We start from the raw sequence: 21,990 nt of genomic DNA, 5'->3' as shown, positions 1-21,990 counted from the left end.
TTTCTTCTTTTTCTTCCTCTCCCTCTGCATCACACACACTTGCACGTAAAAACTCCACTGCAGAGCGCTGTTTTTCATTCTTCTCATAGACTATACCCTTCTTCTGAACACATATGCATGTAACAGGTTTTGGTTGTCCTTTCCTCCCCCCACCAGGGCAGGATGTTAAAAAAAGAGTTTGACTAAAAAAGTTATTGAAGTTAATAATTGCCTGTTCAATTGAAGACCTTTCTAATGGTAACAGTATTACCAGTATTTTTTGCATAAGTAGGTTGATACAGACTCACTGTGACCATTACTTAGTCATGTAACTCACAAGCAGCTAACTGTAGCCAGCCTAAACTGGTTTCAGGATTCTGTTGGAATTTTTTGGTCAATAACTCATAACCTCTCTTGAGACTTATGAAAATTCCTTTTTAACTGTGGTAGTTGCTCAGTAATGTCCCTACTTGGATAACAGTTTAGACACCAATCCTTAAATTGATAGTTTGCATAAAGACTGCTAAATTTATGCAGGGAGCCTTACTGGACAAAGCCAGATAGTTTACTTGCTGGTTTTTACAAGAGAAAGCCTTGAAATCCCTGCTTTAGCTGCTCATAGCCATCTGAATTTTCCTTAAGGTTTGTATCTAAAATAAAATCTGAATCCAAATTTCCTTACAGCCTTCCTTACTCACTCTAAAAACTCTTGAAACAGGCCTTGCTTTTCAATTTTGGAATTTTTATTCATTACTTCAGTGCTTCAAATTTAAACCATTAAAAAGCAGTGCATTAATACAGATACCAGACTTCTTCCATCCCTGTTTCTAATTTGGTTTTCCCTTGAAACTAACTCCAGCTCAGCTGATGACACTCCTAGATGTGGTACTATGAATGAACATCTGAAAATTTTTGCTTTACAACATTAAAACCCATTCTTTTGTAGAAAGAGATGTAACCACTTGCTTGAACTTACTTTGATTTTGAGTTTAACATGAACTTGGATTTTTTTCAGAGAAAGCTCTATGTCAGATTTATGTTGATGCAAAATGTTTCACGCAGACTTGAGTTCTGTGGCAAAGTTTGTAAAATCGGCATTTCTTTCAGGGCATATTTACATGATGACTTTCATGGCACAGGGAAGTAGTTTGTATAGAACATGTGAAAGCTGTTAGACCAAACAGGAGGTTTGTAATCTTATTAAAAATTTCTGTTCTAAATTCTAGGCATTTTTACATTGCATAATCCAACTGTCTGACATTTTCAGTTAAACTATCATTAAAGCACCTTAAAAACAAATTGAGCATATTAAGCATTTTCATCTTTCCCCTTACCCACCATTAACTGCAGGGTAAAATTTAAAATTTTCAGTGATGCATTTCAGGAGGCCGAGTGAGATGAACAGCACAGGCTGTAGAGTCGTACGTCGCTCACCCACTAACAGGGGCCTTTTTTTCTGTGAGTTTCCATAAATTAGATGTGGAGCCAAAGCAAGCAGAAGCTATTTTTAGTGCAGCAGCAGCAGCACTGCAGAACAGAAGCTGGCGGAGCTTCACGTGTGTCAGGCTGAATCAAAGGGAGTATCCCAGCAATGCAGTGTAAACAAAACAAGGGCGCTGTCAAAAAACAAGCTTCAGGTACTGAAAGAACCCAAATCAAAGCCTCACACGAGAGGCAAATGCACCATTTCTGTTTCTTAGGAGATTTTCCTATTTTGCAAACATGGGAGCCTAATAAGAATTCCATGTTTCCTGGTGTCCCATTGTCTCACTCGATGCAGTCTTTACCATTAGGCATTTTATTTAGAAATTTTCTCTTTTATATAGTAATTTTCTATCTTTTGTCAAGAGTGTAGTCATTGTCTGAAGACACGTGAGTGTAGCAGAAGCACATGCAGCTGTCTGTAGAGCCATGGCCCAGGGGATGTCCTTGCTGTGAAAGCACAGCTTTACAGCTTGGGAGATGTTGTTTTTCAGCAAGCAGAAGAGCAATATGAGCAAATACTTCACTCTTGCACATGAATTGGATTGCTGTATTCTTCTGTAAGGTTTCCCATTCATATGGGTATTTTTATTTTGTGGGATTTTTGCATGAAATGCATTTGTCCTCAGAAATTATACATTAACCTGAGTAAATACTCAGTGAACCTTTCAAAGATTAACTTTTACTTAGTTTACTTTGGTTTCCATGTGTCTGCATGCTATCAGAGGCACAAACACAAGCCAGGTAGTTTCAAGACTGTCTTGTCAGTTACTCAGAGTCACTTGCAAAGGCCATGCCGTGAAAGCTTATGGTAACTCTGTAGCATCATCCTATTATTACTCAAGCAGCTGAGACACAACCTTTACAAAGGTTAAGAAAGGTGTTGAAATTTTTCATTTCACCTAATAGTTAAAAAAAAAAAAAAAACAAAAACAAAACCCTATCTGCCTCCCCTGCCTCCCTGCTTCCTGGAAACCACCTGTTCAGGTGATGCATCCTTGGTTGATTCTACATGTGCTTGTATTTTAGTGGACTTCAGGGCCTGAGTTTGTTGGGGTTTCTTTCAGAAACCTGGGAGATGGGAGAGTGATTGTTGCCCTTACAGTAAATGCAAATAGCTGTGGAAAAAGACTTAGGGAAAAGGTTGTCAGCCTAAGCTGAATTATATGATTTCCCTACAACAGCAGTCTATGCAAAACAGGGTCATATGAGATTAATGTACAATAGGAACATCAAGAGAAATTCAAATATCAAAGCCAGTTGTGTCACCAATGGCACAAAAGAGCTCTTGAGTGTGAGACATCCCTCTTGCTACCTCCCTGCTGCTCCTGCCTGGGTTTTCCCCCTGGGCTGGGGAAAGAGTCACTCAAGCTGGCATCTGGGTGTGAAAGGAGTAGTGATATGGGCTCCTAGGCACATCAGACATGGCATGAGCCCTGTGGGTGAGTCTTCTTGGAATTGTGAGTTTAGTAGGCTTTGATGCCAAAGAGGAACTGTAGCCCCATCTGACCCACTGGCTGTACATTTTTGTTTATTTTTTTATTTTAGGCAAGTTGCAGCCAGGAAAAAAAAATCAACATAGAATGTAATGTTGAGAGTAGGAAAAGCTAAGAAACAAAGAGTAGGAGCAGGAAATTGTTAAAGAATGCTTCATGCACTCTTAATTCATTCAATAATGATTAAGTCTTTTTTCAAGGAACATTTTGGGTAACTCAACCCTTGGAGCCAAGCGTTTGTAAACTATTTGTTCGGATGTTATTATTTCTTTCTTTTTTTTTTTTTTAAGGAAAGTATTTTGACTTTTTGAAGCCAGGTTTTCAAGTGCCCGCAGGCAAGCCAAAGGAGCACCCGGCTGAACTCAGAATTCACAGTTGCTGCATGAACTGAGAATCTGAGTGTAACATACTACCTTACTGTAAGCTACAGTAACAAGATATGGCCATGAATGTCTCAGAATAAACCCCCCTGAACTTTATAAACTTCTTTTCAGTTCCTTTGCACAGGTACGCTGCCTCCTTATTCCAGTACCCATCTCTTCCTCTTTAAAATGCAAGCTGCAACACATTCTCATGCCTCTTTTTGCTAGAATGGCTTCTACCATTGTAACTTCAAAACACAAATAAGCTGAAAACATTTTTATTTGAAGTAACTGTAAATCACAGGAAAGTAGTTGGTTGTCAGCTAGAATTTTTGTGGTGTGTTTAGGTCTCAGAAAAACAGAATTTGGAGAGCAGGAGCTAATTGTGCTTTGGCCAATACTAGCAAACAGTGTTGTTCTTTCTGTAACAAGTAATTTGCTGTTTATTCCCAGCAGATCTGCCACACCGAAACAGAAGTCAGTAATCACCTACGTGTTTGTGGCCAAACTAAGTGGCCTTGCAGTGCTGACACTGCTTAGGAGGGCTGGCAGTTGTGTGTATTGCAACCACTGCATTTCCTGCCCCAGCCGTGGGAGGAAACCAAGGCAGGCAGCAAGGCTGGGGAATCTCCTGCTCGCTGGATGCCCGTGCTGGCCTTTCAGACACGCACCTCAGTGTTATCAGGAGCAAGCAAAATAAATAAATCGGTGTGCCTGTGAGGCCGTGTGTCACATCCAGCTCACAAATTATAGCTTCTACAGCACAGCTCGCCACTAAAACACCCATAAAACAGATTTTACTGAATGAAGCATAGAGGAGAGATGGCACACTTAGGAAGTAATTGCACTGATTTCTTAGTGATGCAAAAAATTGCAAGTTGGAGTAATAGTTCCTGTGAATCTGCTTGCTACAGGGGAACTTAGAACAGATGCTACTTTACTTGGATACTAGGATACAATCTTTCAGTGGGTCAGTTATGACATGTATGTAAACAAAAAATCTATTAAAAGCCATCCTATTAACATACGGCAATGTAATTGTAAAGGAAGAAGATTTCTTGAAAATTATGCTGGGTTAACATATGACTGCTTAAATTAACTTTGGCAGATAGAACTGTTTTAATGAGGTAGTGAATTAAATACAACTAGATCAAAGCTGGAATTATTATATATAGTTGCAAAACTTTTGCAAGGACATAATATTTGTAAACTACTTGCAAGAGGTGTAATTTTCTTGTTCCACTGTCTCTGGTGAAGAAGCTGCTATACATGAGCCTTAACTTTCCACTGATTTACAAAATTCAGGGGTTTTTTCGTATTTCTTCTCTTGCCAGCTTCTTTTCAGGCTCTTTGAATCTTTTGACACAGACTACAGGTGCAATTGCAGCCTGTGTGGACACACCCAGCCTGCCATTAACCTAACCAGTCTGGGCACCTGTGCAGAAAAAAGAAGCTTAAGTACAGCCAGGTTTCTAAAATACATGGTTCAGGTGCTAAAGCCTTGACATAGCAGATATACTGCTATCCATAATTGAGCTAGCTGATTTAAATTTCAGTAGATGTCTGCAGTGATTCTCTGTATGCCTGTGGATCACCATGAAGATAATGTCTGAGGTATAATTTTCTCAAATACATAGTTATGTACCTATCCTGTGGGTGTCTTTTTTTTTTCCCCGTAATGTGAGTTTCGTAAGCTTTACTTCAGCATTTCCGTATCCAAATTGTCTTTTCTTTGATTTTTATCTCTTTTTCTTTATTAATTTCCATATCTCGCTCCATTATTTTCAACTCTCATTATTTGAAGTAATGATACTGGATTTTAATAATCATGTTTCCTAACACATTAGGAAAACCCTTCTTACTTGTTCTACAAATATGAAGTATTTAGTAGCCTCCACATCCCTTGCTGAGCTTCAAAGGTAAATTGCAAAGTGTGCTTGATTTCATTCTAGGAAAGAAGGTCAGGTTGCTGCATTAATTCCACTGGGAGTAGAATAAGCTGCATGTTTACCTGGACTCATAGAATCATCAGGGCTGGAAGAGACATTTAATATCACCAAGTCCAACCATGAACCCAACACTACCCCTGTAAAACCCTAAACCACATCACCCAGGGCTGGATCCAGACACCTTTTAAACACCTCCAGGGGTGGTTACCCCCCCACCTCACTGGGCAACCTATTTCAGTGCCTGACCACTCTCAGAAGTCACTTAATCCCTCCAGTATCTGAAACATGGGTAGGCACTTGTTTCATAAGCTAGACACAGGGCAGAAAAATGCCTGCCTCTATGAGATTAAACATCAAAAAAACTTTGTTATAAATACCCACAGGAGGCAGAAATATCCTTGTTTTGTGTAACATAATTGAGTGAGGCATACAGGTGTTTTTTCTGCTGTTGTGGATTGTCTTTTGTTTGTTTGAGTCTCTGTGTATTCTTAGAAATGCTCAGTTATTTCAGCAGCTTTAAGTAATATCAGCTGGCTTGCTTTTAGTTGTTACATCCCTCATTATATACCATGTAAAGAAAGAACTACCTACTGCATATGCAACATGCAGAAATGGAGCTGAGGAGGTGTTATTTTCTTAGTTGTCATCATGGGTACAAACTACAGCTCATCTGTATCCTCTTTCTAAACAAAACCCTTGCTGTCAGCAAAACATCCTGCAGAGGGTCCCCTCCCACAGCATTGTCATGCTTGTGTCCTGCAGCAGAGCTGCTCTTGCTGACAGAGGGCCTCCTCCTTAGGGTTAGGTTTGCCCCCCTCTTCTTAACCTTTAAATGACAGATGAATTGAAATTGGAGTTTGTATCAAGCAGCTACCTATGACTGAGGGATTTAACCACTTTAATAAAAAATGTACATATCTTGTGTTATCACAGTGGTGATTGAGTGCTGAGTTGATGCTGCTGAACAGTGTTATATGGTAATGCTTGGCAATGCCAATCCATCTCCCCCCTCTCAGAGGTGCTTCTTATGCTCACTTTCTACTTGTTGCTAGGCTGAGATTTGGGCCTTCTTGCACAAATTCAGCAACTGGAATTTTACGTCACAAAGCAAGACAGGTGGGGAAAAAACCCCAGCACTCTCAGTGCTCTCACTACCCAGCAGATAGTGCTTCTCTCATCTAGTACTTGGCAGGAGATTTTTTCTGTTCTTGGATCCAGCTGAATATCCTTCTCAACAGTCTCAGCTTAAGGTCTCTGAAGAGGATCTTGTATAAATTGTACTCTGAAATACACACCTTTCTCAGTTGTTTTTTCCAAGATGACAAAAAGTGTTGAGTTACAGAATTAAGATGCTGTAAGCAAGCAGAGGAATCCTGGTCATCAGTAGAGAAAGAGTGATATGATCAAGCAACTTTCCTAGCTGCTGGAATTTTTCTTTGGATAATGAGTGCAGGTTGCAAGGTGCAAATAATGTATTTGGATTCTAACAAGTTCTACAGCAGTGACAGAAAATAGCTAGTGGTGAGAGCTGAGGGCCTTTTTTGAAAGGATTGTGAGAGAAGGCATGAACTTAGAACAATAGCGTTTTAGAATAAGACTGTATAATGTAACTTTGAACTATTTATAACATGCACAGAGATAGTGCAGGTACTTGTGTTTAGTGTAATTATGCTTATGCAATCAGCTTTTTTAGGAAGATAACCATTTGACTAGTTTATTTTTGGAAATGTACTCCAGGGTGCTAAGATGTGTATCTATATATCTGTCTTTATATAATTTTCGGCTTCGGTTCTAAATCTGTTTTCTGTATCTGTCAGGAAATATCTGTCTACCTATAAACTGTATGAGGCTGTTTAATGACTGATGGCAGACAATTCTACAAATATCAAGCTTTTGGCATCATAAGTGAAAATGCCTTGCATTGTAAGAGGGGGAAGGGGAGAAAATAATTTCCTGTTTAATTTCTACAAGAAAAAGCCCACAGCCTGACCAGATGGAATTTCTTTTGTACTATAAATAAGCATACCTTCCTTTCTTTCATGGTTTCAATTTTTATATATTTCTATCTAAACTGCTCCTTCCACAATTTTATTTGTCCTGCTGTGTTCAGGGATGTTCCTTCAGATGCTCAGTAGATGATGTGAATAACAGAACAAAGCTCTTCAACACTGATAAAAATGTATATCAGTATATATCTATAAAACTCTAAACAATGCTGTGTGGCTACCTGGGGCAGTCCCAATCACTTGAATTTGTGCTCTGGGGACAGTCAGAATAAAAGACATCTTGTCTAGATTTGGCACTCACATAGGTAAATGGGTTTATTAACAGTTACAGAAAATATGGACTGCCTAAAAATGTTGGATTGTGGGAAATGTATTTTTTTCCCTCAAAACACTGCATGTGTATTTCATGTCATGTCATAATTCACTTTCTCAGTTGGGTGTAGTTTGATAGTATTATTTTATTTAATAATGTTAAAACATTGCTTTCTCATTATATCTTTCATTCCATTCCTTTCCTTAACAATTGTAGGTCATGTTTAATGTTAAAATATTGATCCTTTTCATAGAAGTTATGATGCCACAGTGCACTGGCTCTTTTGTAAAACTCTTACTTTGAATCCCTCATGGCACTGAATTTTCAGTGTTGTGCATGGGTACGTCTTTGACTACTGGTGTGTATATGGTAGCTATGCTAAATTTTAATTGTAGCCTGCTCATTACCACACTTCTGGTGATAATCAGTATAGTTGTGTTTGATCCAGTAAATACAAAAAAGTCTAGTTGAATCACTAATGCTGTGCTTTTGTATTCTACTTCCAGCACCTCTCTCTTCTGTCACATTTAAAGATAAAGACCATAGTCATTCAGATTCTCAAAGCAAACAAATTTAACTTAAAAATACTTTATGAAAGGATAGTGGTGGAGTAGGGCTTTAAAGAGCTGAGGTGCTATAGCTTAATTCACTTTTCTGGTCTTTTTTTTGTTCTTCTGGTGTAATTAAGCAGGGCATGGGTGTTGCATGATGTTGTACTCCTTGCCAGAACAGAAAACATTTTAAGGTGAACTGCTGAAGAAAATCAATTACACTGGAAAAACAAATCCTGCATGCATAATTAACAGAACGTCCTTAGCACTTGTGAGGCTGTTCTTCTCAAGAGGCAAGTTGGGGTTAATGATGCCAAATTATGGGGTTTTCCTGGTTTTCCTAGTTGTCTCAACAGATCAGTGTGCAGGTCTTGCTGTTTAAGCAGTGAGTGTCCTGAAACCCCCTCAGCTTATGGGCCAGCCCCTGTTTTGTGGTGGCAAATGATCCTGCCCCTGGCAGTCACCAGGGAGACAGCAGGCCCCTCCTGGGAAGTGGAATGACAGACCTAGGCTGTACTTTTGCTGCAGTGTCCCCATAGGATCATCCACGTTATAGTGAGAAGTGTTTAAAATACAATATACCATACTAAAAGGTAAAGCTGGAGCCTGCCTTGATATCCTGGTGGTTTGATGGAGGTTTCAGAGGAACCTGTCCGTGCTGGTGGTGGACTGTGCACTGGTGGTTCTCTTGGGTCATATGTGGGCAAAACCACTGTTAGGTAGGGTGTTTTTCTTGCATTTAATATATCCTGTGCTAAGCATTGGAAGATGAGAGAGGGCTAACAATCTGTATCTAAAGCTGCAGGATTTTTGAAAAATTACAGGTTACTCTTAATAGCAAGATAATTACACTTGTGGAGAATGACACAGTTGTGATCATTCCCCAGAATAAAAAGCCACCTCTGTACTTTCTAAGTACAGAGACGTGCTGTGATGTCACATGGTGTTGGGCAGTAGTTCTGACTGTGGGGTTTAGAGTTGGGCTGCAGTGAGTGAAGAGTGGGTCTTCATTTGCTTTGAGGGGGGAAAACCATTCAGGCTCCACACATCCAGAATTTTGCACACATTACTGATCTTTTAAGCATGAGTGCTGTGCCATTGAATTCCAAGGTCTTGTTGCATTGAGTAGGATTACTTACATCCTTAAAACTATGCTTATGAGTGAGTCTTGGTAGAATCAAAATTTTTCTTGCACTGAACTTAGTCCTTCTGTATATCTAAAATATTTAATCACTCTGACAAAATAAAAAAAAAGTGTAGGGAAGCTCAAAACTGCCATGTAGTCAGAATATCTTGCCATTTGTTTGTGTTTATTTTATCTACTTTTGTTCTACAGTTATTAAAATTCCCTCCTACTTGTAGCTTCTGTGAAAAAAAATGCTCACCCTGAAAATGGTGTCAGTTTTGAGGAAAGGGTCAGCAATTTTTCAGTGCACATCTATTATGCTCCAGATTCATTTTGGTCATCATTTCTTTCCTGCTGGGCTGTCCATGTCCTTTCTAGAGGAGCAGAGGTGGCCCAGGACATCCACAAAGGGTGGTGGTGGAGCCCATCATACAATTTCTCAGTGCTGAGATGGCGAGAAACACAAACACAAGGCATTAAGAAAGGTTGGAGACATCCCCATTTTCTCACTTCTCTGATTTGGCTTTTGTCCACATGAGGTTTTGACACAAATCTGCTCAGAAGTGCATTGCAGTGCTTGAGTTGAAGTTAGATCAAAGCAGCCCCAAATCTAACATGTAACCAATAAATGAAGATATATGTCCTTAAGATGTGTTGTTGTTCGTTACTTGCATGTCTTGATTTGTTGTAGGGATTTCAAGGTACTAGAAATACTTTTTAAAATACTGACATTTAGAAACCATAGTCAAAAACATTTCATTTAAATATTAGTGTTATTTGTTTTCACTTTTTGAATGAGCTGCATTGAGACCTTCTCAAAAAACATCTTGCAAAATGGATGAAGTATCAGTGTTTGCTGAGGTAATAAATGGCTTTTGATTTCAAAATATCACAGTTACGTTGTAAGTCTGTACTTTTTGGATTTACTTAAAATTTTTGTCAAGGCACCCCAAACAAAGTAATGCCCCACAAGGCAAAGTTATTATTCTTCTGAAGGAATTGCTTTGACATCCAATGCATGATGTCCCATTGCAGTACAGACATTTGTTAGGAGCAGGAGATCAGTATTTGTAGTGCTGGAGTTAGGACAGGATTATGTGTAATCTAATTAAGGAGGTTACTAACAATTTAAGGGGATTATAAGATTGGCAATTATCTGTGTGCTTATTTGATTAAAATAAATGCTTGCAGATTTAGCTACCATACCTGTGCTCTGGTGTTTGGGATCAGAAATCACATTTGGTTGGAAGTAGAAGAAACAAAAAACAACAAAACTTCGTGGTTTAATTCTGTTTCTGTAATGATTTCAATACAATGTCTACTCCCTAATTAATTCTCACTGAATTGCAGTGGACTTTATCATTAAAAGCCCTTTTGAAGAAAGTCTTTTTTAGGGGAGGGAAGACTGTTTTTTAAAATAATATACAGTCAATCTAAAAATTTATTTTTTAGGTGCTGGGCAAAGACAGTTATTCAATAGGATATGCCTTCGCTCGGGGCTGAGGCTTTGTCTGTAACTTTGAAATTTAGGTCTGGTATCACTTAATGAAGCTTCCCAGATTTCTTGTTTGAAAAATGTCCAACTCTGTGTGATTGAGAGTTTCATCTCATTGTAGAGCCAAGATCCCAGAGAATAAAATCCCAGAGGATAAAGGTTTTTCTTCTTCTTCTTCCTTACACTCCACTTTGGATCCTTCCACCTCTACTTCCTGAGGGCACCCAACTCTCCTGAGCCTGAAGAACTTTTTATTAGAAGTTTGGTTGAATTCAGACTTTCTGTGAAAGCAGTTCAGATGCTTAGAGATCATCACAAGAGTCGTTCTCGCCCTCAGGACAACTGCTGGGCACTCTCCTTCTCAGAGCATATCCCAGCGTCCCAGCCACAATGTCGTACACACAGTTGGATGAGGGAAAGGAACCTGTTAGGGAATTTGTTGTTTTAGGCATCCTTATGTTTCCAGTGAGAAAGAAACAGCAAAAGTATAAAAAGGCATCTCCTTTTCTCCCTGAAAATACAAAACTTGCGCCTGCCCTCAGAGCCTGACCGCAGAGTGACCTGCCTATATACGTAGGCAGCTATAAATCATTGCATGAACACCAGGGATAGTTCCATATTTAGAGAACAAATGATTCCTAGTTTCCCTTTCCACAGGTTACATTCAAGGTGGAAATAGTATTTTTAATCTTCTCTTTAAAAGAAAAAAAAAAGAGAGAATAGACAACATTTTGCAATCTGAACTGACATGTGGCTTTGGGTTTCTGACATTTATGCCTTATTTGTATATTCCTTTTCAACCTTCTCCAGCTGCTACTGCATAAATCTTGCACATTTTTTCCACTAACTGTATGGATGGAGAAGACAAATTAGGAAGTTCAGCTTCTTTCTCGGTGCCTGTTTTTAGGAGTTTTAAAAGTAATCCAGGATTTGAAACTGGCCTTGGTGGATTTTTTTCAATAAGGTAGCTTTTATCAAGTGTTTGCCCTTTCTTGTAGATGTGAACATGGTACAAAGCAATAGCTGCTAGGAGGTGGCAGGGTGACTTTTCAGCTGTAAAGGCCGAAGTTGTTCTCACAGCAGCACTATCATGCCCTCAGGGGTAGTGATGTTGGCCAGGATCCTGCAAGGAGCTGCAGCTGCCAGGCTCCCAGGTGGCTCCTGCAGATCCTCAGGCTGGCTGGGCCATGCTGCTGTGTGGCAGCACCAGCACAGCATGTCCAGTGCTGCTCAAGCCCCTCCTCCCCAAGCTCTCCCACCTCTGGCCATAGATGGTGGCAGCCAACATCTCAGTGTGGAGGCCATGCTGGGGAGCAGCAAGGATTGTCCATGGTGCCAAATTCTCTGTTAGCCACAAGCCAAGATCCCTTTGCTCCCTTAGCTTTTCATAAAACAGACCCAAGAAATGGCAGCTACCTGTTGGGTACAGGCTAGAGAGATTAAGAACAGAAGTGTAACTTAATCTTTAAAGTAACTTGAAGCAGGACATAATCAGGTTGTTGCATAATTATTTTCCTCATTCCTCAAACTCAACTCACTGTATGTTGTTTTAATAGTACAAATGCACTGTGCACTGTACAAGGTAAGGAAAATTGATGAGAATGTAAAGAAACTTGCAGGGAGTGCAGCATTAGGAATGCTTTTCACAAAATGCTCTATTAATAGTAAGCAGTTGTTAATGTGACTTCCTCTCAGTTAGCAGGGTTGTAGGGCTAGTTTTTACCACTGAGCTTTTAAATAGCTTGTAGCTGTTAAATGGAATTAGGCCAATTATTAGCAAGTTGGATATAGTCACTGCATTCTTCTCCTTCCATTTTTGTAGTAACAATTCATCTTCTTGCTTTAGCTCCATGCCTTCCTCCAGCTACCCGAGGTGATCACTCAGCCAAGCTGTAGGTGGTGTGACCAGTTGCTTGAATACATTCAGTGGTTAAATATATTCTGTTCTAAAATGGGCAGGATAATGGTGATTTAATGAAAACATCTCAGCAGCAGCATTTGTAAAGATACAGGATTTTTTTTATTACTCTAATGGTTATGTCTAGCATTTTTATCTGTACTGTTAGACCTCTGCTTGATGTTATTACTTTCACCTAGTAATTTCTAAGGCAGATGATCATATAGAGATATTTACCTGGTACTGTTTTTCATTAATAGCTCTGGAGTGTGTTGTGCATGGGAATAAGAAGGATAACCTGTCTGCTCTAGACTACAATTAGGGAGGCCCTAATAAATTCTGGTGCCTGGCATGGGCAAGTTTGGGAAGAACAAGCTTTGAGTCCTTCCCATTGAAGGTGAACCATTGCTATGTCACTGTGCTTTGCTAAAGGGAAGGCAACAGGTATGAATTCACCCTCTGGAATGATGGGTGAAGTGATTCTGCTGGGTGTTTGGGGATTAAATGCTGGAAGGATGTCAGCTCTCATCATCCTTCTATCCTTAACTCCTGAGCCATTGATTTTGGCATGTTGTGTAAGTTTTCTTGCCTTGAACATTGACAAGGTAATTAATATCCTATGTCAGTAACTCTGAGAAGAAGGTGGTGAACCCCACAGCAGCCCAGCACATCAAAGGATTACTCACAGAGTTGTGTCCAGCATGACCCTTACCTTTAGTGAAACATGTCCTTCACACAAGGTAAAGGTATGAGAGTGCACTGGTAAAGCTGGGACAAGGATTAAGGAGTGCAGAACAGAAATGATCTGTCACCACACTTCATAAACTGCAGTAAGGTAAAAGAAATTGTTCCAGGTGTTCTGCAAGGTCAGCATTAAGAGTTTCTTTTTTCCACTGTGCAGGAAGCTGCTTGCCTTCCTGACTTTTCCATAGAAATATTTTTCTATTTCCTTAGTTTGCACAGATGGCATACTTCAGGTTTTACATGCAATCCCAGAAAGCTCCTTCTCTGGTAGGATGGTTGTCAGGAGCCCTCATATTCCTTGAATGGGTATTACCTGCAGAAACTTCAGATGCTGTCTATGTCTTGGAACCTCCAAGATATTCTCATGAGAGCTGTGCTCCTGTGATTCAAATGTCAATCCTTGATGCTACTGCCATTCTCCTGTTTAACCCCAGCACTCACTCGGACTCCAGCCATGTCAATTCTCCTGGCTATGTCAACACCTGGCAGGCATGACAGGTGTAAGCAAACAGACAGATTCTCGTTTTGCTCAGGATTCTAACATGCTGTTCCTTTAATTTACATGTCAGCAAAACGTGTAAGTGAAAGCAAAAATTCACAGGTCTGAAAGCAGTAAGAAACATGCATGAGTGCTTTTTCTGGCCAGGAGCATTCACCACCCTAAAGAATTCACTGTTTTTCATCTGGGTTTTCAAGAGAGTATTACCATCCTCTTTGGGGAATCATCTGGCTTGATTTTAGGCCTGAGAACTTTTGGCAGCAAGTTCTCTTGCACTGAGTTTGGACTGGTGCCACAGGTAAACACAAACTTCTCGTGACTTCCTCTTCAGTCTGGTTTTTTACCTTTGTTTCCCCCATTTGAGGATTTTCTGCTTTCTCTTTTGTAGAAACCTCCAGTCAAACTGGTTTTTCCTTTTTGGCAGTCACCATAACAGATTTATTATCCCAAACCACTTCCACCAGACTAAGTGATGTTCAATTTCCAACAACCATTGCTGTTTCTAACCTGGATTTGGCATTCTCCAGGTCTCTCAGTACTTGGTGAATATGTGTACACTAGGAAAATATCTACAGTACAACTGTTTTTGAAAACAAAACCATCAACCACAATGTGTAAGTTGCGCTGAAGTAATTTTCCATTATGAGAGCAAGATAAACTTGTAAGCAACAGGGGAAGCTCTTATTTGCAACATCCAGTGCAAGTACATTTTGTTAACTTTTGACATCCCTTGGCAATGCTGTGGTATGTATCTGGTGCTTGTAAACCTAATGCATGTTATAGCTTTGAGTATTATCAAGGCTTTTTCCCCACAGCTCAGCTTTCCTGAACATAAAAGTCCAAGTCCTTTTTGAGGAGTTCACCAGAAGAGATGGAGGTGAGGTCTTCTGTGTACTTTAGGTAGTGGGACATAAACCCAGTGTTTTGATCTGTTATTCTGTCAAAAGGCGCATTTTGCAGGTCCTGGTGGGACAGCTGCATTCTGCCCACGTGTCTCATCTGATGTTTCAGGTATTCTCAACTTCCCTTCCAGCACCAGTCTGTGTAGTTGCTGGAAGATGCTAAACATTTGTTTCATTCAGACAGTGGATAAAGAGATCCTAATCTGCCATACATGAGCTCACAAAGCAGTCAGGATCCAGATTTCTCTGGATACCACAATATGAGCTTTCTGTTTTCAGGTTTTTATCTTTGGGTCCTCTATTCAAAATTGCACTTATGACTGCAGAATGTGCTCTGTGTAGCCTTTACATTGCAGAACTCAAATCTGTATCTGCATAAACACTCCATGGATGTATCAATATGCACATAACAATTGCCTGCCTAGGATTATCCACTTACAAGGAAGAAGATAACACTGAATTTACTGGATTCAAACTGGTCAGAAGGAGGGTCTGCATGTGCCAGTCTAAGCTTCAGATTTTATCAGTGCTTCATTCTTAGTCTGTGTTTTGCAGTGGCTCCACCACTTGCACCCCTGGGAATGAAACGTCTGAACACACGCAGTAGAAAAATAATGTCGCTTTTAAAATAAGTAAATAAATTACCTTTCTTCTTTATTCTCTCTTTGCCTGTCATCTTCCCTGTTCTCTGAGATCCCATGTGGCAGAAGTTGCAGATGATGAGTCTCATTTCTGCTGGAGCCTGTTAACCTTTCTGTGTGAATGACAGTTTTCCAGATTTAAGTCTTAGTCAGTGTTTATGTTAAGAAGAGGGTTAATGATGATCCCCATAGGCCTCTCGCTCGGAAAGCAAAAACATCTGCTTAGCCAAGAAGTGGTTAGTTTGCTAAATTTAGAAGGAAGAAATGCATTTCCCAAAATTTGCACTGCTTCTTAACAAATTTAGGGAACCAGTGGGGGCAAGCAGTTATGGAAGTCATACTGTTTATTCATTTTTTAGTTTAGTTCACATATTTTCAGTTAAAAGTGAGATGGTTCTTATTAAACAGAAGTGGGGTGTTACTCATATATCTGAAACATTTAATGCAATTGAACTCTTTGTGCATTTGTTTAGGTTAATAGCTGGACACATACCAAAGCCTGTGAAGCTTAGAGATGTTCTGCAGTACGTGCTTAGTGGTGGAGAAAGTGAGTTTGAAATAGATGTCTGCTGGGAAACTCCCTTAACCAAACCCATAGACCAGGAGAACTACAAGTTTTGGCCATCTTTCCATCTCCTCACCAAATGTGCCCCCAGCTGCCACCAGCAGTCTGGCTCCTTGCAGGAGAAGGTCACCTCCTGAATGGTGTATGAGCCCTTGGTTGCAGCCATCATCATCTGTCTTTGCTCTTGGTGTCTTGGCCAAAGGTGCCATCAGTCAATAGGGTTCAACCTGGGCTTCTCCTGCTTTGTGCGATGGCGAGGGAGCATTAATGGCTGCTACCAGTAAAGCCTCTCATGACAGCAGTGCTCTTGATGACTTCATGGTGGCTGGGGCCGCAGCTGGCAGCAGCCGTGGCCAGTGATAAAACGGGATGGATTATGTGCTCCCAGACATGTTTGTGCAGCAAACTTGGGTGCCCAGGAGAGGTCACCGTCGGTGGCCCGAGACCCTCCCAGTCTTGTTGCCTCTCTCCCTCTGGAGCAAGCGCAGTGGCTGGTGCTGCTCTAAGGAAGCACACAGCTTTGCTAAAGGCTGTGCAATCCTCTCGCTTGTCCATGGTCCCCAGCAGGCTGGTGGTGACCCGGCTCCAGCCGCTGCCTCCCCCCGGCCGAGCAGAGGGCAGGGCAGATGCTTTGAACCGCAGATCCTCAAGCTTCCCTGGGCGGAAAAGGAGCTGGCGGTTTTCAGGCATGACTGTACTTTGCTCTCCCTCTTGGCATCCTGTTTAACCTTTTCATCTCCTGACACAGCAGGCTCTCCTTGCTGGCGAGCTGGGAGGTGCGGATGGGTGAAGGATAAATCCCACCGGTTTCTGGTCATCCCCACGCAGCCCTTTGCCAGCCCCGGGCAGCGCAGCATGAGCTCTGTTGGGAGCCTGGCGGGCGGTGGGCGAGTACGAGAGTGAACGCTGGAAAAAGGGAATGAGCAAGGTAAATTCAGGAGATCTTTGCTAAATTCATGTTTTACCTGTGTTAGAGCAAAAACCTTACGGCGAGACCCAGCAAAGCCTCACTCCGCCTGCGGACACGCTCCGGGGAAGGGGTGGGCAGGGAAGGCAAGGAAAAGGAAGGGAGCGGGAGCCGGGCAGAGAGCGCCCCCTTCCGGCTGTCACCGCCCGTGTGTCACCGCCCGTGTGCCACCGCCCGTGTCACCGCGGCTGGAGGGATGCGGGGAGCGGGATCGCGGTGGAACAGAGCCTCCGTACAGCGGCGAGCACCCAGGGCACGGAGCAGGTGCCAGAGCCGTGTGACAAGCACATCAGCCATCCGTGGGTTCCCAATCCTGCTGGAGGCGTGCTCTGTTCCAGCAGCATCTTCAGTACTCGCGTGTCTGTTTTGGGTGTTCTGTTCCATAACAGCGGCAGCTGGTGCTTCAAAACTGGGGCACAGCACCCGTGAGCCAGGGTGGGTCCCAAACAGGTCTGGTTCTCCCTCTTCCCTCTGCCCTGCTGTGCCCTCTCACCAATGCTGGCTCCTGGTGGGAAGTGGCTGCAGAGCGCTGTGGAGGGAGACAAGGGGAGTGCTCCTCTTGCACGTGGAAGCTGTATTTAAAGTACAGTGATGATTTAAATTCAGCAGGAAAATCGTTAGCCACTAAATTTTGCCAAGCCTTCCAAGGGATTTCTGCTGATATTTTCAGCAAATGACTTGGGAAAATGAATCCTTTAGGGGTTAGAATATTACTGGAGGCTGTTTTCATTATGTCTTTCTCAGTTACCTAGAAATACATCAGGATAGTGTGAGTTTGCTTGAAGCCCAACCTTAGAGCCTAAGGTATTCAGGTATTCTCAAAAACAAAAATCTGCAGTTTCCTGTTTCAAATGTTGCTGGAAGAATTAACAAGATTGTAATGGCTCAGCTGATTAAAAAAATATATGGAGGGAGGGAGAAGGGGGGAAAGAGTGCAATAAATATGTTGGTCTTGAGAACTGCAGCAGAAACTAAAAAGAAAAAGTCTTTTCCATTTCACCTCCCTAGAGACTTGGGGTGTGTGTTTTTCTTGCAAAGCATCTGCCTCACCTGTAACTTCATATCCAAGGAGAGTGGAATTAAAAGTCCTAGTGCTGATTCCATATACATACATATATATAGTTATTTGAGCCTGGCTAAGATGTTTGCAAAGCTCTTAATGGTCCATCTGAATTGTAAAGGTTTGCTGACCCCACAACTTACCTGAAGATAGTTTTGAGATTCTTCCCTTAAAACCTTTAAGATTTGCCACAATACCTTTTCCTTTTAAAGAGACAAGCATTTTGAATGGGTTTGATTTCTTGTTTTCCTTGGGAATATTTTGATGTGAGGCCATTGAAATGTTCAGGTGAGAGCATAAAATGGTTGAAGTAGATCAAGGGTTGTTAAAATGCCTATTTTGTTGTATTGATCTGTGATTTAGCACTTCATCTTTCCAATTCTTTGGATGTTTAAGTATACTCTCATAAATACAGCATGGGTTTTCTGTCAATCATATATTCTCAAGACACGATTTTTCTTTTAATTGTCATTTTGTTTGTGGAGTCAGAATATCTACACAGAGCTGTGTAGTGATTTATTTAGTGAGAAAAGAATTTTCATGTACTATTACCTCCTCTTTATTTGTGCATTTATGAATCCTTTTTTCAGAAATTCTTATATAGCTGCTACTGCTGCTCAAATTGCCATGGTTTTTAAAGAGAAGAATGCTTATTGATAGTTCCCACATGCACTGGCAGGCACATCTAAAACCTGTACTTTTGTGTTCACAGCTTGCATAATATAAAATTTAGAGATTGCTTGTCAAACCAAGTGTCAGCTGAGTTTCCTAGGAAACTCACTGAAGATATTTATAAAACTACAGATCAGCTTAATAATAGATATAATAATGTCAGTAGCTCATTATTTTTTTTAACTTTATTGGTCCATTTTAGTTTGCTTTAATTTGTTGCTAAACCAAACCACTGCATTTCCAACCAGAGCAGAAGAGACCTTCCTTCCAATAACTTGCCTAATTAAATTAAGAGGTAGTTTCTGCTATTCCATGTAAGGAAATATAAAACACCCTATGTAAAATTTAAAAGAATATAAATGTCATATTAATTATCTGACTGAATCCTTTATAAGTAAAACCACAATTGTGAAATATAAATGTTAATATTATATCATGTTACTGTTTTATTCACTGTTGACTTGTATGTGTGAATTTGAAGTTCATTGCACATGCATGCAAAACAGTCACTGCAGAATTAACATAAATCCTGAGTATAGGTTTCTATAGAAGTTAGATAAATAGAAGACCTGTCAGTATTGTGAAAAGGCATGATTCTGTGAAAATAATTACATCCCTGAGTGGAAAAAAAATGTATCTAAAAAGAGAATAAGTGATACTTTGTGTCCATTTTTATTCATTCTTCTGTTACTATGTTTTCCTCACACGGATTCTTGGCGTTGAGACATCAGCATTGCCGCAGTTGATGTTTTTGTACTTTGGGTTCTTTAAATGGAAATTTCAGTCATGTAAATTCAAAATTTGCTGATCTGAAAGTATATATGTGTATAAAATTATCTATATTTTGTCAGAACATAATTATTCAAGACAATTAGGATTAGGTGAAGTTAACATTCTCTAGAAAGCAGTTTAGAAAAGTAATTTCAGGTTTCCCATTTTACTATGGTAATAAGAATGAAGTTAGTGTGTTTGGAGATGAGGCAGTACTGACTCCTTATCTCATGTGGAATCCATTTCTTGTACCCAGTATGTACCTTTGCCTGTCAGGACTATTTTTTGATGCTGTACTAATTAGCCAAGCGAGGAGTTCATATGAGGGATATTCAAGAACTGATTTTTCTTTTGAAAAGCTAAGAGTGTAGCTGTCTCTGTTCCTCTAAGAAATCTCATTGCACACTTAACGACATCGTTGCAGAAGAAATCTTAGGAAGCCTCTCCATCATACACTGAAAAGGTTAATTTCCTATAAAGCTACAAAATTTATCCCAATCCTAATAGTAGCTGCATGTGGATTTATTGGATGCTAGTGATACCGTTCCAGCTTGTTACAGCAAGGTGGCAGGTAAAACCTTGTAAGTCATTGCATTTATTTTAATATGGCTTACACGAAGACAGAAACCTTACAAACATAAAATGGCACAGCTGCTGTGTCCAATGATATTTTTTAAGCATGTGATATTTGTCAGAGCTGGCTCTCTCTTAGATGTGGTGTTGCAGTTTAGGGGATTCAAAACTGGTCTTTCTACTGGGACGAAGTGGAAGGTGACTTCAGCTCATAGGTAGGACATCAAATTGGGAGACTTGCCTCTTTCCCGACCTGCCATGGATTGTGTGTAGTGTAACTGCATTACTCCTCACTCCTCTGTTCCTTACTATAATTTGCCTGTTTGAAAGTGCTAACAACCAAGAACCTCTCTTAAGTACTTGTATAGGTGAGAAAGGGGTGAGTTAGCACTTAATACTGTGTTGCACCATTTTGGTAAGTTCTGCCAAAATTATCGTGATATTGTGGAGATAAGATGTATTGTTTCTGATTTATGCACCAACTTCACAAGACATGTTTCTACAAAAAAAAAAAGCCAATTCACACTGTCTTGCAGGGTTTGTGATGGAGTTGTATTTGTGCACAAACACTGACTTCAGTCCACACTCTTTAGTAGATCCCTTTCTGTGTCAGACATAGTCTGTACTTTGGAACAGACTTTGAAGAACAACCATGTTAAGGAAAGTTGCTCTGATCAGGAAGTTTCAGCCTGGAGGCATTTTTGCTTTGGGCTTTTTTGCATTCTTTTTTCATGTTCTGTGCTGCAAACATGAGGTGAGAGCTCTCTCAGTGATAGGTGTGTCACTTAAAAGTGCATCGCTCTGCTCTGGCCTCTGCATGGACCGTGGGATAACTGAAGTTAAACTTTGCTCAGTCTAGGAGATGACAATCATCTGACCAAAAGGTTCAGCCTGAATAAAACTGCTTTCCCATGGTGACTGTAGCTGACTATAAAAATGTACTTTTATATCCTCATATAAATTTATAGGGCTTTTGGCAAGGAAGAAGGATTTGTGAAATGATGCTTTTTCTTCAGAGTTTCTTCCATATAGTTTTGCTAACAGGCACCCATTGGGTTGTGCTAAACAGTGATTTTTTTTTTTTTAACCCTGTGCTTAGCTGTCACACCTTCATCATCCAGACAGGGAAGCTGGATATTCTAACTGTAGATACTGCATTTTGTTTCCCTGCTAACAATGGAGGTTTGAAAAGGAAAAACATTTTAAGTGAATATATATGCAGTGTATTTTCTTTTCCTTTCAGTTCATATCCGTGGGAAACTGCTATGAGAATTACAAACAGCTTTTAGGGGGCTATTTTTTCAACTGGCCAGTGTGTGTGACCCTTGTGTTAACAGTGAATTACATTTTAAGTCAAGAGTTCACTGTTTTTTTCTTTCTTTCCCACTGCAATTAAGTGGGACACATATTCCATGTGCACACTCAAGTAAAATTGGGGAAAATTTGCCTTTTGATAAAGAAGTCTTGATAATATTGTAGTGGGATATGTCAGCCAATGGGATATTCACTGCCAAATACCAGATAACAATGTAGAAATTCAAGAAAGCTTCTAAGTCATACAGGCAGTCTGGGGAAAATGAGCCAGCTGGGCTCAGAGGAGATCTAAGAAACGGATGGAGGCAAGAGAGGAGAACCTGCCTCTTTTAGCAATACATATAAAATCACATTTTTATGTCTGTAAGTGCTGCCATTCTAACACATATTAGGAAAGAATTAAAGCTTGGAAAATCTTTTAAATAATCATAGAATGTAGTTTCCCCCTGTTTTCTGGTTCTCTTATCTCTTGCCCTTCCCTGCAGCTTTCTTTCACTCCATGCATGTCACTGAGTTTTGGTGACATAAAGAATCAGATTCATTAACTTCCTTTTTTTTTTTTTTTTGCTTTAGTTGCAGTGTTGGAGGGCAGCAAGTCAGTCCAAAGCTTTTTGTATATACCAACA

General features: G+C 40.4%; 1 protein-coding gene across 2 annotated transcripts in view; it reads left to right on the top strand.

Annotated features, from left to right (window-relative positions):
- Positions 1-21,990, top strand: part of GNAL (G protein subunit alpha L) — a 180,405-nt gene that overhangs the window by 145,110 nt on the left and 13,305 nt on the right. The gene's annotated exons all lie outside the window — the stretch shown is intronic.

The sequence above is a fragment of the Zonotrichia leucophrys genome, chromosome 2 (genome assembly GCF_028769735.1).
Source record: "Zonotrichia leucophrys gambelii isolate GWCS_2022_RI chromosome 2, RI_Zleu_2.0, whole genome shotgun sequence".
In the NCBI taxonomy this organism is placed as follows: domain Eukaryota; kingdom Metazoa; phylum Chordata; class Aves; order Passeriformes; family Passerellidae; genus Zonotrichia; species Zonotrichia leucophrys.
Note: the sequence above shows the minus strand (reverse complement) of the source record. Positions and strands in the feature narration are given on the sequence as shown.